We start from the raw sequence: 13,520 nt of genomic DNA, 5'->3' as shown, positions 1-13,520 counted from the left end.
TGCAGCCCAGCCAATATAACAGTATGTGAGAAACGTTTTAATAAAAATTTCGTAACCTAATTTTTACAATATCCTGTTATACATAATTATTAATAATGAACTACAGCATTTGCTAATGACTGATCACTATAATCGTGTTGCATTCATTTCCTTTGTGCCTACGTGCAGGCGCACCATTTCTGTCCACTAATACTAGCAGCGAATATTTTAGCAGCCAATTGCCATGTTATTAGTCTTGTACTGACTTGTTTGGTGTGTGCAATAGGAAATATTTCTCTTTCAGAAAACAAGAAAAATATGTTTATTTGCATTGCGCTTATTAATTTGTGCAGTTACTCAGTGTCTGGTAAGTGAATGTTCAAGAAAAAATATTAATTTTTTTAAAATGTTCTATTATTTTATGTTAATGTTACTCATTTATTTCAGCCCTCAAATTCTCATTTGTATTCAGCATGTGTCTATCAAAATAAACCTATGTTTCTATGAAAATTGAAGCTTTTGTTTTTTGCGGCCCACATAAACTTAAGCCGTGTTTATTTGGCCCGTGTTAGCCTTTAAGTTTGACATGCCTGCTGTACAAGAAAGGTTGTGGTTCCATTCTCAGTCAGGGCATGTAATGGAGGCAACCCATAGGTCTCTCTCTCCCTCTCCCCCACCTCTCCCTGTCTCCCTCTCTCTCTCCCATCCCCTTCCTCTCTCTCTAAAAATCAGTAAAAAACATATCCTCAGGTGAGGAATAAAGAAAAAGGAAATGCCTTTTTAAAATCTTTGAGTTCATTTGGAAGGAATATTCATATACTTTAAATTTTTATTCTGACTTCAATGTATTTTATTTTACAAGTTTATAAAACAAGCTTTTATAGGGACTAGGTACCATTTTTCTATTTCTCTTTAATTGGTGTTTTATTTATAAATAATAAAACAATTGAACTACTCCAGATTTTACTAATTAAGTCTGATAAAATTCACTTGTAAGTAATTAGTACAGAGTACATATTTTCAAAAGGATTCAAGCAGGTTTATGAAGCACAGATTTCAAAGGGTAAAATAGAGATTCGGGCAAACTAGCCTAAACTTGTAAGTTTGATGGGTAAGGAAGCCATCTGAGCTACTGTCACATGCATGACCTGAAACAAATAACCATTGTACCTTCTTATATTTTTATACACAATTAGAGGCCCAGTGCATGAATTCGTGCACCAGTGGGGTCCCTTGGCCTGGCCTGTGGGATCGGGCTGAAACCAATCTCCGATATCCCCCGAGGGGTTCTGGGTTGCGCGAGGGTGCAGGCCAGGCCAGGGGACCCCACTGGTGCACGATTGGGGCTGGGGAGTGATGTGGGAGGTTGGCCAGCTGGGGAGGGACCACAGGAGGGCTTTAGGGAATGTCAGGCCTGTCTTGCTCAGTCCCGATCAGCCGGACCCCAGCAGCAAGCTAACCTACTGGTAGGAGCATCTGCCCCCTGGTGGTCAGTGCACATCATAGCAAGTGGTTGAGCAGCCTTAGCATATCATTAGCATATTACGCTTTGATTGGTTGAACGGATGACTGGACTACCAGACACTTGGCATATTAGGCTTTTATAATATAGGATAGATATTCACAAGTAATTTCTATCATGCCCAGACTTTCAGGAGGGTACCTTGATATTTTGTGAAAATAAGTAATTACTGTTTCAAGGCATAGTTTGCTTTCTGAAAAACGTTGACTTATGTTATTAAATATGGTAATAACATGTGCATACTGCATTATGTTTACCAAATATTTTTATATTTGTTATCTCAGTTGGTCCCCACCCTGGAAACAGTAGATATCTATAATAATAAAAGCATAATATGCTAATTAGACCAGACAGCCAAATGACCTTCCAGATGTCATTCCAGCTGAAGCTGCAGCAGCGGGGGCTGAGGCATAGGAGGTTAGGGGCGATCAGGCAGGCAGGCAGGCAAGTGGTTAGAGGCAATCAGGCAAACAGGTGAAGAGTTAGCAGCTATCAGGCAGGCAGGAAGAGTGGTTAGGGGTGATCGGGCAGGCAGGTGAGTGGTTAGGGGAGACCAGTCAGGCAGGTGAGTGGTTAGGGGTGATCAGGCAGGCAGGCAGAGGAGTCCCAGATTGTGAGAGGATGCAGGCTAGGCTGAGGGGATTCCCCCCCCATGCACTAATTTCATGCACCGGGCCTCTAGTCCTATATAATAAAAGCCTAATATGCTAAGTGTCCGACCATTTGACCAGTCACTATGATGCACACTGACCACCAGAGGGCAGACACTCCCACCAGTAGGTTAGCTTTCTGCTGGGGTCCGACCAATCAGGACTGGGAGAGACGGGCTGGACACACCCTGGAGCCATCCCGCAGTCTCTCCCCAGCCCCAATCGTGCACCAATGGGGTCCCTCGCCCTGGCCTGTGCCCTCTCACAATCCGCAACCCCTCGGGGGATATCAGAGAACCGGTTTCAGCCCAATTCCCGAAGGCCAACCCGAGGGACCCCACTGGTGCATGGCCTCTAGTTTAACTTATAATGTAGATAGGAGTTAAGACTTACTTTGTTACAATGAAGAGCATTCTTCCTCACTCCCCTCCCTTTTTCTCTTCTCCTACTACACACACACACACACACACACACACACACACTCCAGAGGCTTGGGCTAAAAAGGGACATTTGGGTTCATAGGATGGGATGGTTTTTAAATTGGCCAATTCCAGGCTCCCAACTCTTTCCCTCTGGATCGGCTCCGAGACTTTCACTCTTTGGTGATCCTGACGTTTTTGAGTATCACTGTTACTGATTTGGTTAATGCCCATCTTTGGACACATCACTGTGGACAGAGGAATAGCTAGACACTTTGACTGCTTTGGCAATTAGACTCACTTCTAGAGCTGGGAAGTAGGTGAGTTGTCCAAAGGAAAGTCAGCATGCAGTTACCAAAAGTAGCAGTAAAGCATGGTGGGTGGCAAACTTCAAATGTCCCCTCTAGCAGATATTATCATCTCCACCTTTCAGATGAGAACATGGATATTCAGAGGGGCTAAATGACCTACCCAAAGTAGGTCTTCTGGTTACAAATCCTGCTCCAGGCTGCCTGCCCTAAAGGAAAAGGGAAGCAGCAATGGATAAGAAAAGAGAAATGGTTCTAGGTATGACATTTATTTCTATTCTGTTTTTTGAAGTAAACCAGGCATGATTGATTTTAGGGTGATAATTGAGTCTGAATCTGTGGGGAGGGTGAACAAGAAATTTGTGGGAAATAAAATGTCCCAATGTCCCAATGTTAGCAATTTAAATAGCTAACATTTATTAGCCATTCCTTATATCAGGCACTGTGCTAAGCATTGTTCCTATATCAATTAATACAGCATTCCTATGAACTAAGGATTTTTACAAATAATGAAACTTAAAAAAATGGTTTAATATCTTATCCATGTGGTTTAATATCTGTTTCATGTGGGACAGAGGTTCCAGCTGAATCAGAAACAAGTACACAGGAAACCAAGCAAATGAAAAGATGTAACTGGAAAGAGGCAGAGCTAAGATTTAAACCCAGGGAGTCCAGAACCCACTGCAGTGCCTGTTTTTTATTTTCATTGTCACCAATTAGCAGCAATATTTAGGGACCTGCCATGTGCTGTCTGTCATAGCAGATACTTGGTGCAACAGCTGTTTCCTAGAAATTTACCCTATAAGGTTGTATAATTCAATTCATGCAACCACATTTAAGAATTTATAAACGCCTACTATGTTTCCACAGATCATGGTTAATGTTAACTTTTATGCTGTTTTTGTTTTGTTTTATATTTATCAGAGTTACACATGCACATAGTTTAAAAAATCAATTAGTCCTACAAAACTTATAAAAAAAACAAAACAGAAACAGGTCCTTGCTGTGTACTTCCTTTTACTATTTTTCAAATTTTCAGAAGCAATCATTTTTTTTCTTTTTACTTTTTTTTCTGTTTCCTCTGGTATTTATGAAAAATAATATCACTAAGTAACATGATTGTATTTCTACTTCTTGATTTTTTCAGCTTCAGATAATCCATTACTGTGCCACTATGGGAGATGTAGATTTAGATCTTTATGCGCCCTACACCATCACCACAAATACGCCATCTTTTCAGTCTGATGACTTTTAATAACCATACCATGTATCTAATTCTCTGCTTTCCCTAACAATAATAGTCATATTTTTCATTTGCTTGGCTTCCTATGTACTTGTTTCTGACTCAGCTGTAACCTCTGTCCCACATGAAACAGATTTCTTTATACTATCACCTTGGGGTTTCTTTTTGTCCCTGCTTTGAATTGGATCTTCTGTTTTTAATGTCTTTCCTTCTTCATTTACTCTCTCATTTTGATGGAGCACTTCTAACAATAGCTTTGATCTTCGCTCTGTAAAATGCCTTTATGCTTTAGACATTTGATTGATTTTGTGGCTGAGAACAGACTTTGTGGTTTGGAATTTATTTTCTCTCAAAATTTTTATGTTCACTCTCCATTGTCTTTTGGTGTTTAAAAGTTGAAAAACAATCTAATTTTTGTTCTACATTTTTTCTCACTATTTTCTATTTTTTTCAAGAGTTTTTAAACTTTATTATGATGTGCCTTGTTGGGGTTCTATTTGACTAGACACTCAGTGAGCCCTTTTAATCCGCAAATTAATGTTGTTTAATTCAGGCAAATTTTCATGAATTGCTTCTTTGATTATTTCTTTCTCTCCATGTTCTCTTTTCTTTCTGTTATCTGGATGCTGAACCTCTAGATTGGTCTAATTTTCTTATCCTTTTTCTCCTATGTTCCTTTAAAAAAGAGACTTTTCTTAGTCTCTTCTTTCTGGGATATCATCCAACCTTTAGGTTTCCATTTCTAATATAATTTTGTTTCTCAGAAACAGTTTCTTTGTTCCTTTTTTTTTAAAAAAAAAAAATCAACTTGTTTTTGTTTCATGGATGTAGTCCTCTCATATCTTTGAGGATACTTTTTCTGGAAACTTTACTAGTATTTCCCCCAATAGTTCTATTTCCTGTTTGTTTGCTTTAAGGCTTCATCTTTCATGTGAGGGGCTTTCCTCGGATGTCTGGTGGTCTTTGACTGTCAGCTCACATTTAAGGTAGTAAGAAAGGTAAATGCGTAGATAACACATAATTGTGGCTTAATAACTGTGAATTCCCTAAATCCAACTATGCTATTTATTCAGAACCCCAATATTATTTTAGTGAATATCTTCCTTTTCAGTTCAATTAGATTCACCAAAGAAGTTTTTACTCTCCTGCCTAGAAGTTATAAAATGGGCTAGCAGCATTCTGCAAACCAAATAGAAGAGAAGTGGGAGTCTCAATATTCAGCATGTAAAATGTCACGCAGTTCTGTTTTCAGTTGAGCACTCTGTCCTTCAGAATTCGTCCAAATTTCCCAGTTCAGGAACTTTGCTAGGATGAAAGAGGGAGAAGTTCTTGTCCACTTGTGAAGAGTAGAAAGGGAATGTAAAAGACAAATTCTTAAATAGAACTCCAAAGAGGTTTGCTCTGATTCCCACCTTTAACTAACTTTCATAAATCTGGGTCCCCCTAATTCCTAAGTTTTTTTGGAAACTAGTACAAATTAAATTGCTTCTTGGCTTTGCCTACTGCTGCTTTAGGATTCAACTTGCTTGGGATTCAACTATAGTTAGTTAGCTATAGTTTTCTGCCCTCTAGCTCCCAAATTTTGGTTACTGTCATTCATCTCTATTCTGCTTTTCTTTCTTGGCTTATTCTTTTTAATAAAATATTTAATATCCTGTTGTATTTTAGTGTGGTTTTGAAAGGAAATGAAGTTAAATGTGTATGTTCAATCTGCCACCTTTAACCAGAAGTCAAAGGTGTTGATTTTATTGTCTACTATATAGTTTCTTCTTTTTTATTTTATTTTTATTGAATTTATAGTTTCATTTTTTAAGCATTTGTTAGATTTGAGATAAAGATTTTTCTTAAAAATAAATTTTTCTCTGGAGAAAATGGGAAATTACCATATTCAGTTCTATACTCTGTCTCAGAGTAAGATTTGAGGAGATTGCTGTTCACATATTATATATTCTGCATTTAAGTGGTTTTATTACCATACAAACCTGCTTCCTTCACAGCATGTGGTGATATGTATTCCTGGGTTGGCCTGAAAACAATAACTGAGAGCCATATATTACATAGCTCAAGCTCTTATAATTATGACATATAATAAGATGATCAAATTTTCCAAATCAAACACTGGACAACTTAGTTGAAACATTAAGGAAAGCAAGTAGATCCACGAACGTTGGGCCAATGTACTATGTAAGTTTCATTATCTTACTTAACGCATGTTTGAGATGATTTTTTTATTATCGCACTGTGTTTTATGAATAAAGATCATAAAGAGACTCAGAGAAGTCAAGGTACTTCCCCAAACTCATACAGCTAGTGGGTGACAAAGGTAAAATTTGAACCCAGAATTCACTTCACCGCTAATACTCTTTGGAGTGAGTGTGCATAAAAAAATCAGGACACATGAGACTGCATTAAAGATCCCCAGAACTTGGTGAAAAGTCAAAGAAAGAACACTATCAGCAATAGTAATCAGAAAATTACATCACTATTGTTTGCACCTTTTTACACAACTATTTCATTGTATACTAACAGCCCTATGAGCTGGCAATATAAATTTAAGTTTTATAGTTGTTTCTCTCAAATATGTAAAACATTGTTTGCCTATAGCTATAATTTACTTACCTCACAAACACCTTTTCCTGGTCATCATTGTCTGTCTCCTCTCACTTCCCCTCTTCCACATCCCCAACGCCTCCATCCCAGCCCCTGCAATACACACCCTGTCACCACCATTTCCACAAAGTAAAACTTAATCTTACCAATCGGTAGTTGCTTGGTCATTTCTGAAATAAAATTGAGTCAATTTAGGCTTTAAATTAAGTTTCTTCCCTACCCCTTACTTTCTCCTTTCCTTCCGCTCTTCTTCAAGTTTCTGGGAGACTCATATCATTCTGGCGTCAGTGGGTAAGTATGGGATTCCACACTCTTCCCTCTGCTTGCTGGTCTCTGCTGAGTTACTGGTTGGCCCTGGCATATTGGCACCATATGCCAGCACCTACTGAGATGTGGTTCTTCTTGCTGAGCCTCATACTGAACATACTACCATGGTCTCCAGTTGTAAGGACCTTGCACTCTTTGCTGCGTTTTCTTAAACCTCAATCTCCTTTTTGTCTGCCGGATCAGTCTTCAAACTTTTGCAATCCACTCATAGGCTTCAGGAACTTCTCAGGTGCTCTGCCACAATACACACAATACACTGGTGGTGTAAAATCCAAAGATGTCTTCAGACAGCCCTCCCAGCTACCTTCCTAAGACAGTACCTGTGCGCTCTATACTCAGACACCTAGATGCTCTTTCCTGGCTGGGGGGCAGAATCTATTTCCTCTGCATAGGAAAACATCTATTTTATCCTCTTACATTCTTGCCTATTTATAGATTTTATGCCATAAACTTTATAATAAGAATATATAAGGCAGCTCTATATATCCTGAAATGATCAATTGACAAAACATCATGTGAAGAGAGCAAAGTAAGAACAATGTGTATAACTTGCTCCATGTCTGTAAAAACTTATTTAGATAAGGCAATGCATTAAACATTTCTGGAAGAAGACACGAATCTGGATCAGGTTGCCTTCGGGGAGGGAAAGCAGATGTCTGGGGAACAAGACTGGAAAAGAAATTTTTCACTGCTTTTTTATATCTTTCAAATTCTGTATTATGCAAATAATTTATTCAAAAAATAAATAAAAGATCATTGTAAAACATTCATAATCTGGCTTCTTTAATCTTGCCAGGCTCCAAATCATCTGATTCTCAGCCACAGACAGAAAGAAGCTCTTTTGGCAAAGCTGTCTTTTCTCCCTCCTCTGCTTCCTGATGTGCCTCTCTGTCTTGTGGAACGAAGGCTGCATGAAGCAGCAGCCTACTTCAGCCTTCTGACTGTTTGCCTTACAGTAGAAGGGAAAATACTTCAGTAGGAAGATGGCCTGAGTCCCAAATATAACAGATGATAGTTTAGCTATTTTGCTAACTTGCCAGACTGAGATAGAGGGTCCTCATTACCCTTCACTTAACCCCTTTGTCCAACCCAAGTCTATATTTTAGGGTCTGTTCCTTGCAAGAATTTTTGTTATGTGTAGGCTTACCACACTGAATAGGTATTTAATAAGTTATGATGACTATAAATGCATGAATCAATTTTATAAGAATACGCCACCTAGGTTCATTCTAAATATATTAACTGAGAGAGATTTTTAAAGGTTGTATTTTAAATTTTCTGAGTGTCCGTTAATTATAGCTCTCTTTTTTCCCTGATCCAAAAGCCAATTAAGGATCATATATTGTATTCAGTTGTCCTATCCATTTAATTTTCTTTCATCTAAAAAAACTTCCCAACCTTTTTGTGTCATGACATTGACTTTTTTTTTTAAGTCTGGGTCAATTGTTTATAAGATGTTCCTTGATTTAGATTTTTCTGAATTTTTAAATTATTAGATTTAGATTAAATATTCTTGGCAAGAATACTCTATTGGTAATGCTGTGCCTCCTCCAGATAATATAAAGAAGAAATTGGTAACACAGTAGATGAGCACTCTACTATGACTTGATGGAGGGTCCAGAATGAGTTTTCAATTCTCTTTGCTTTAATTTTATACTGATAGGTCATTTTTAAGTGATTTGAAAGTTAAATAGACCAGGTATCAGTAAATAGTATTTTATTCAATCCATTGGATATCACTTGGAACAGCAAAAGTGTTCTCCTGTTAAATTGATCAGTTTTTTGTGAGTTTGTAACAGTTTGGGGAACCGACAGAAGTTTCTGATTTGCGAAGTGAGGGCCAAGTGATAATAATATCTACCTCACAGCATTGAGTTGAGAATTACTTGAGATGTGAACTCAAGTAATGACATGAAATGTCACTTACAGTAATATACCCTGTGAAGGGTCTCTATTAATGTCACCAACCCTACCCAGGTATTTATTTTTTAAACCACATATATATCATATACTATTGTATATGGCAGTGTTCTAAATATTTTATGAATATTAATCTTTGTAGCAAAAATTGGATACTATTATTATCCTCCCCATTTGTAGATGAGGAACCTGAATTACAGAGAAGATAAATATTTTTTCCAAGGTTACATAACAACTTTTTACCTGTGAGACCCCATTTAAAAGCAGGCAGCCTGTACAGCTCCAATGTGTGCTTGAAGATAGACTTCATTCCACCTCTCCTTTAAATTAATGCGTGTGTCTGTGTCACTTCTATTTCAGAGAGAAGAGGTACTCCCATGTAGGGATTCATAAAGGCATAGAGCACCTAGAGATTTGCTGCCTCCATTACGCTGCTGGGTCTCACAGCACTTGTTATGTTTTTAAGTTTCTCTCCAGAAGGTAGGAATTGTGTGTTTTTCTCTCCATGAATTATTTATATAATTATAGTTTTCTTGTCTGTGAATTTAATTTTTTTTAAATATTAAAAGCATCTTCTGACATCCAGAGATTAAAATGCCAAAGAGTTAAGGCACATAATCACATTGCCTCTATAAAAACATTTTCTATTCTAAAATTAATACATGTTCATTGTTAAAAAAAAAAATATATATATATATATATATATATATATATACATATAAAATAGTACAGAAATGTATAGTAATCCTACCACCTTGAAATAACCATTTTTTTTATTTTGTTGTAATTCTTGCTGAATTTGATGCATATATAATACATATCTATATAATTATTAAGATTATGACTGGCAACAATAGGATAGAAATTAAACACTCTTTGACTACAGTGCTTCTTTCACTTAGCAAGTTGTGGCATTTTTCATGCCAGTAAATATCATCCACATTAGCCTTGTCAAAGGTCATATAATAATCTAATTTAAAGGTATAACATAAATTGTATAACCATTTTCCAATTATTGAGTATTTGAGATGTTTCCAATATCTCCCTGTGGTTAACATGACTTCGATGAATGTACTTGTGCATACATCTTTGTATTCATGTCTAATGATATTTAGGACAATTTCCAAAAGTAAGTATTGTAGAACCTTAGTTCCTAAGCATGCTCTCTGATGAAAGGGTTCCAGGACTTATAATATAAGAAAACACTGACTATTACCCACCATCTTGAAGAATTCCAATATTTAGTAGTATACTAAGGTCTTAGAAATCAAACTTATTTGTTTATAGAATCCTTTCTTAAAATAAAACCTGTCTATGGGCTGTTGAGAGTTGGAGAAGTTGTGCATGTGTGGGAAGGGGGCATATGGGAAATCTTTCTAGTTTCCACTCAATTTTGCTGAGTCCAAAACTTCTCTAAAAAATAAAGTCTTTGTTATAAAAAGCAAAAGGAAATGTTAAAGGGGAATATATTTAAGTGCCATTGTATACATTTACATTTCAAATTAAATTTAGACTTGCACACATACACATAATACACACCTGATAACATCCCACTTAACACTTTGGAAAATACTTGCTTACGGTATATTCTTTAAAAGGGAATTGGTGGATCAAAGAGTAAATATACTGAAAGTCTACAAATTGCATTTTTACCAGCAGTATGGAGGAGTGCCACTTTCACTGTAGTTTTATCATTTGATAGTAACTGTTTATGTTTTACATAAATCTGATATGAGAAAAGTATATGGTATTTTAATTTTCATTTACTTGATTGCTAGTGAGATAAATGTCTTTTTATACTTTCATTTGCCCATTATTTTTCTTTTATGACCATCTCATTTATGCCCCATTTCAAATTTTTCTTAGGCTTTTTAATGGATTTTTTTGATTACAAAGAATCAAGAATCATATTAAGAATATTAACACTGTAAATCACATGGTACAATTATGTTTTCCCTCATTTTCCTCTTTTTATGTTTTGTTTTATTTTATGTATTTTAATTTTGCCATGTAAGGTTGGCATCTTATGAGGTTCAATCATTCTGTCATCATCATGGATTCTGAATTTGGTGTCTGTATGTTCATTGGCTTTTTCTAAAAAACTTTATTATGGATAGTTTCAAACATAGAAGATTTGGGAGAATCTATTCTATAGATATAAAAGCCTAAGTGACCAGCCGATTGGCTGACCAGCCAGTAGCTATAATACATAATGACCACCAGGGGACAGATGCTCAACGCACAGGCATGGAAACATGGAACACACTGATGAATCTCAGAGGGGAGGGGGAAGGAGAGAGGGTGGGAAGAGATTAACCAAAGATCTTATATGCATACTAGAGGGGTCCTTCGGCCTGGCCTGCGGAGATCGGGATGGAACCGGTTCTCCAACATCCCCCGAAGGGTCCCAGATTGCGAGAGGGCACAGGCCAGGTCATCGGACCTCACCAGTGCACAAATCCATGCACTGGGCCTCTAGTAGTATAATAAACCCCCATGTATTTCAATCTGGCCTCAATGATTAACAACTCATGGCTAATCTTTTTCTTTTAAAACTCTTGTAGTATGTTGAAGCAAAGGCAGACATTAAGTTATTTCATCTATTAATATTTCAGTATGAGAGTAACTCTAAAGGTAGTTTTACCTAACCTGTATTTTACATCTGCCATAGTTTTTCTTGCTGAAATCATTGACTTCCACTACAACATACTTAATGTTATACCAAACATCAACATTAGCTAAGATTAGTGTTTTGTAATTTATAATTTTAAAATAGCCTCCATAAGAATTTAATATACTGACCAAAAAAAAAAATATGTGTTACTCATTTTTCATGCTTTAAATATACATATATCTATGACCCATACTTTTTTTGTTGCTAAAGTTAAATCAATCAATAAAAAGCCTCAGTTTCCATTTTTACTGAAGATAAGCCTTATTATAACTCTTTTTACACCACAATATAGATATTATTTTTCTGTCCTCAGAAGGTACTGTCCTAAATTGCTAATTGTTTTACTACATTAATGGGGAATTTTTCAAGACTTTTGAATAAAACTTGACATATGCCTCTCCAGAAACGTAGCAGATTTTTTTTGAATCCTTGGTTTAGATGGAATACAAAATTTTATATGTTTTTTTTTCTTTTATTGTCTAAAGTTTTACATATGTCTTCTTTTTCCCCAATTGACCCCGCCCCAGCCCTTCCCACCCCAGGCAAGCTCCCAGTGTCTGTGTCCATTGGTTATGCTAATATGCATGCATACAAGTCCTTTGGTTGCTCTCTAACCCCGCCTCTTTCCCTACCATTTGTCTCTGGATCAATCTATTCTTGTTCATCAAATTATGTTGATCATTATATCCCACATATTGAGTGAGAACATGTGATATTTATCTTTCCCTGACTGGCTTATTTCGCTTAGCATAATGTTCTCCAGTTCCATCCATGTTGTTGCAGATGTTAAAAGTTCCTTCTTTTTTTATAGCAGCATATTTACATGTTTTATGTGATTAATATCTGATTACTTTTTAAGATATCAGTTAAAAAAAAACGAGTACCTTTTTTTTCTTTTTTTTTTTTTTTTAGAGAGAGGGAAGGAGAGGGATAGAGAAATAGACTCATCAATGTTGAGAGAGAATCATAGATCAGCTGCCTCCCACATGCCCACACTGGGGATTGAGCCCATAACCTAGGCCTGTTCCCTGCCCGGGAATTGAACCATGACCTCCTGGTTCATAGGTCAATGCTCAGCCATTGAGCCACATCAGACGGGCAAGAAAGCAATACTTTCTTAGGGTCTTCTATGGCGTTTGATAGTGAATATAATAGTTCATTGGAAATTAGCAAGATATCCCATGATTACTACTGCCAGAAAGAGTACAGAACATAATCAGATATGGTTCTTATATAAAGAAAGATACAAAAGCAAAGTTAGTCTCAACTAGAAATAGAATTGTCAATGTATATGAAAAGCAGAGGAGGAAAATAAGTATGAGCCTTAGTCACAGCTAAGTAAAATCATGTAAGATTTAATAGTTAATAGAGATCTTTGTGTTAGTATTGTCAGATCATATTATTTTATGAATGAGAAAACAAAAGAACAGAGAGTTTAACTCACGTTTGTCCGAAGTCATGCAAATGGTTTTTATTTATAGTTTTCTCAGAAGACATTTAAAAGGTTCTAAAAAGTTATCATTATTAACAACAATAAGTAACAATTATTGAGTGCTTACTCTAAACCAGAGAATCTACTAAATATTTTCTATCGTTTGTCTCATTTAATCCTCACATATACTTTGCGGTAAGAACTATTATTATCCCTTTTATAGAGGTAAGGCAACTGACGCTAATCCAGGGAGTCTGAGACATATAGCCCTCCCTCAGTAAGACGTTGTATTTCACTATCACTCAAGCAGACAGAATTATGGGAAGAACAGAGAAAGGATTGCAATGTTCAATCCTAGAAATAAGACAGGAGTGGGAACTTTAGGCAGAATAGATGGCAAGAAATAATATTTTGACATCCCAAGTAAAAAAAAAAA

General features: G+C 36.4%; 1 protein-coding gene across 4 annotated transcripts in view; it reads left to right on the top strand.

The window, feature by feature from the left end:
• The window catches only part of MBD5 (methyl-CpG binding domain protein 5), a 397,266-nt gene that overhangs the window by 230,820 nt on the left and 152,926 nt on the right, over positions 1-13,520 (top strand). For 3 of the 4 annotated variants that reach the window (XM_070423046.1, XM_070423044.1, XM_070423047.1), the window contains exon 4: positions 9,339-9,458. The exons of the other annotated variant lie outside the window; for it this stretch is intronic. The gene's annotated coding sequence lies outside the window, so the exon portion shown is untranslated. The remainder of the gene's footprint in view (positions 1-9,338; positions 9,459-13,520) is intronic. 4 annotated transcript variants of the gene reach the window in all.

This window comes from Myotis yumanensis, unplaced genomic scaffold (genome assembly GCF_028538775.1).
Source record: "Myotis yumanensis isolate MYYU_CA2020_CCGP unplaced genomic scaffold, mMyoYum1.0.hap1 SCAF_8, whole genome shotgun sequence".
In the NCBI taxonomy this organism is placed as follows: Eukaryota; Metazoa; Chordata; class Mammalia; order Chiroptera; family Vespertilionidae; genus Myotis; species Myotis yumanensis.
The sequence above is the reverse complement of the archived record's forward strand: the minus strand, read 5'-3'. Positions and strand labels throughout refer to the sequence as shown.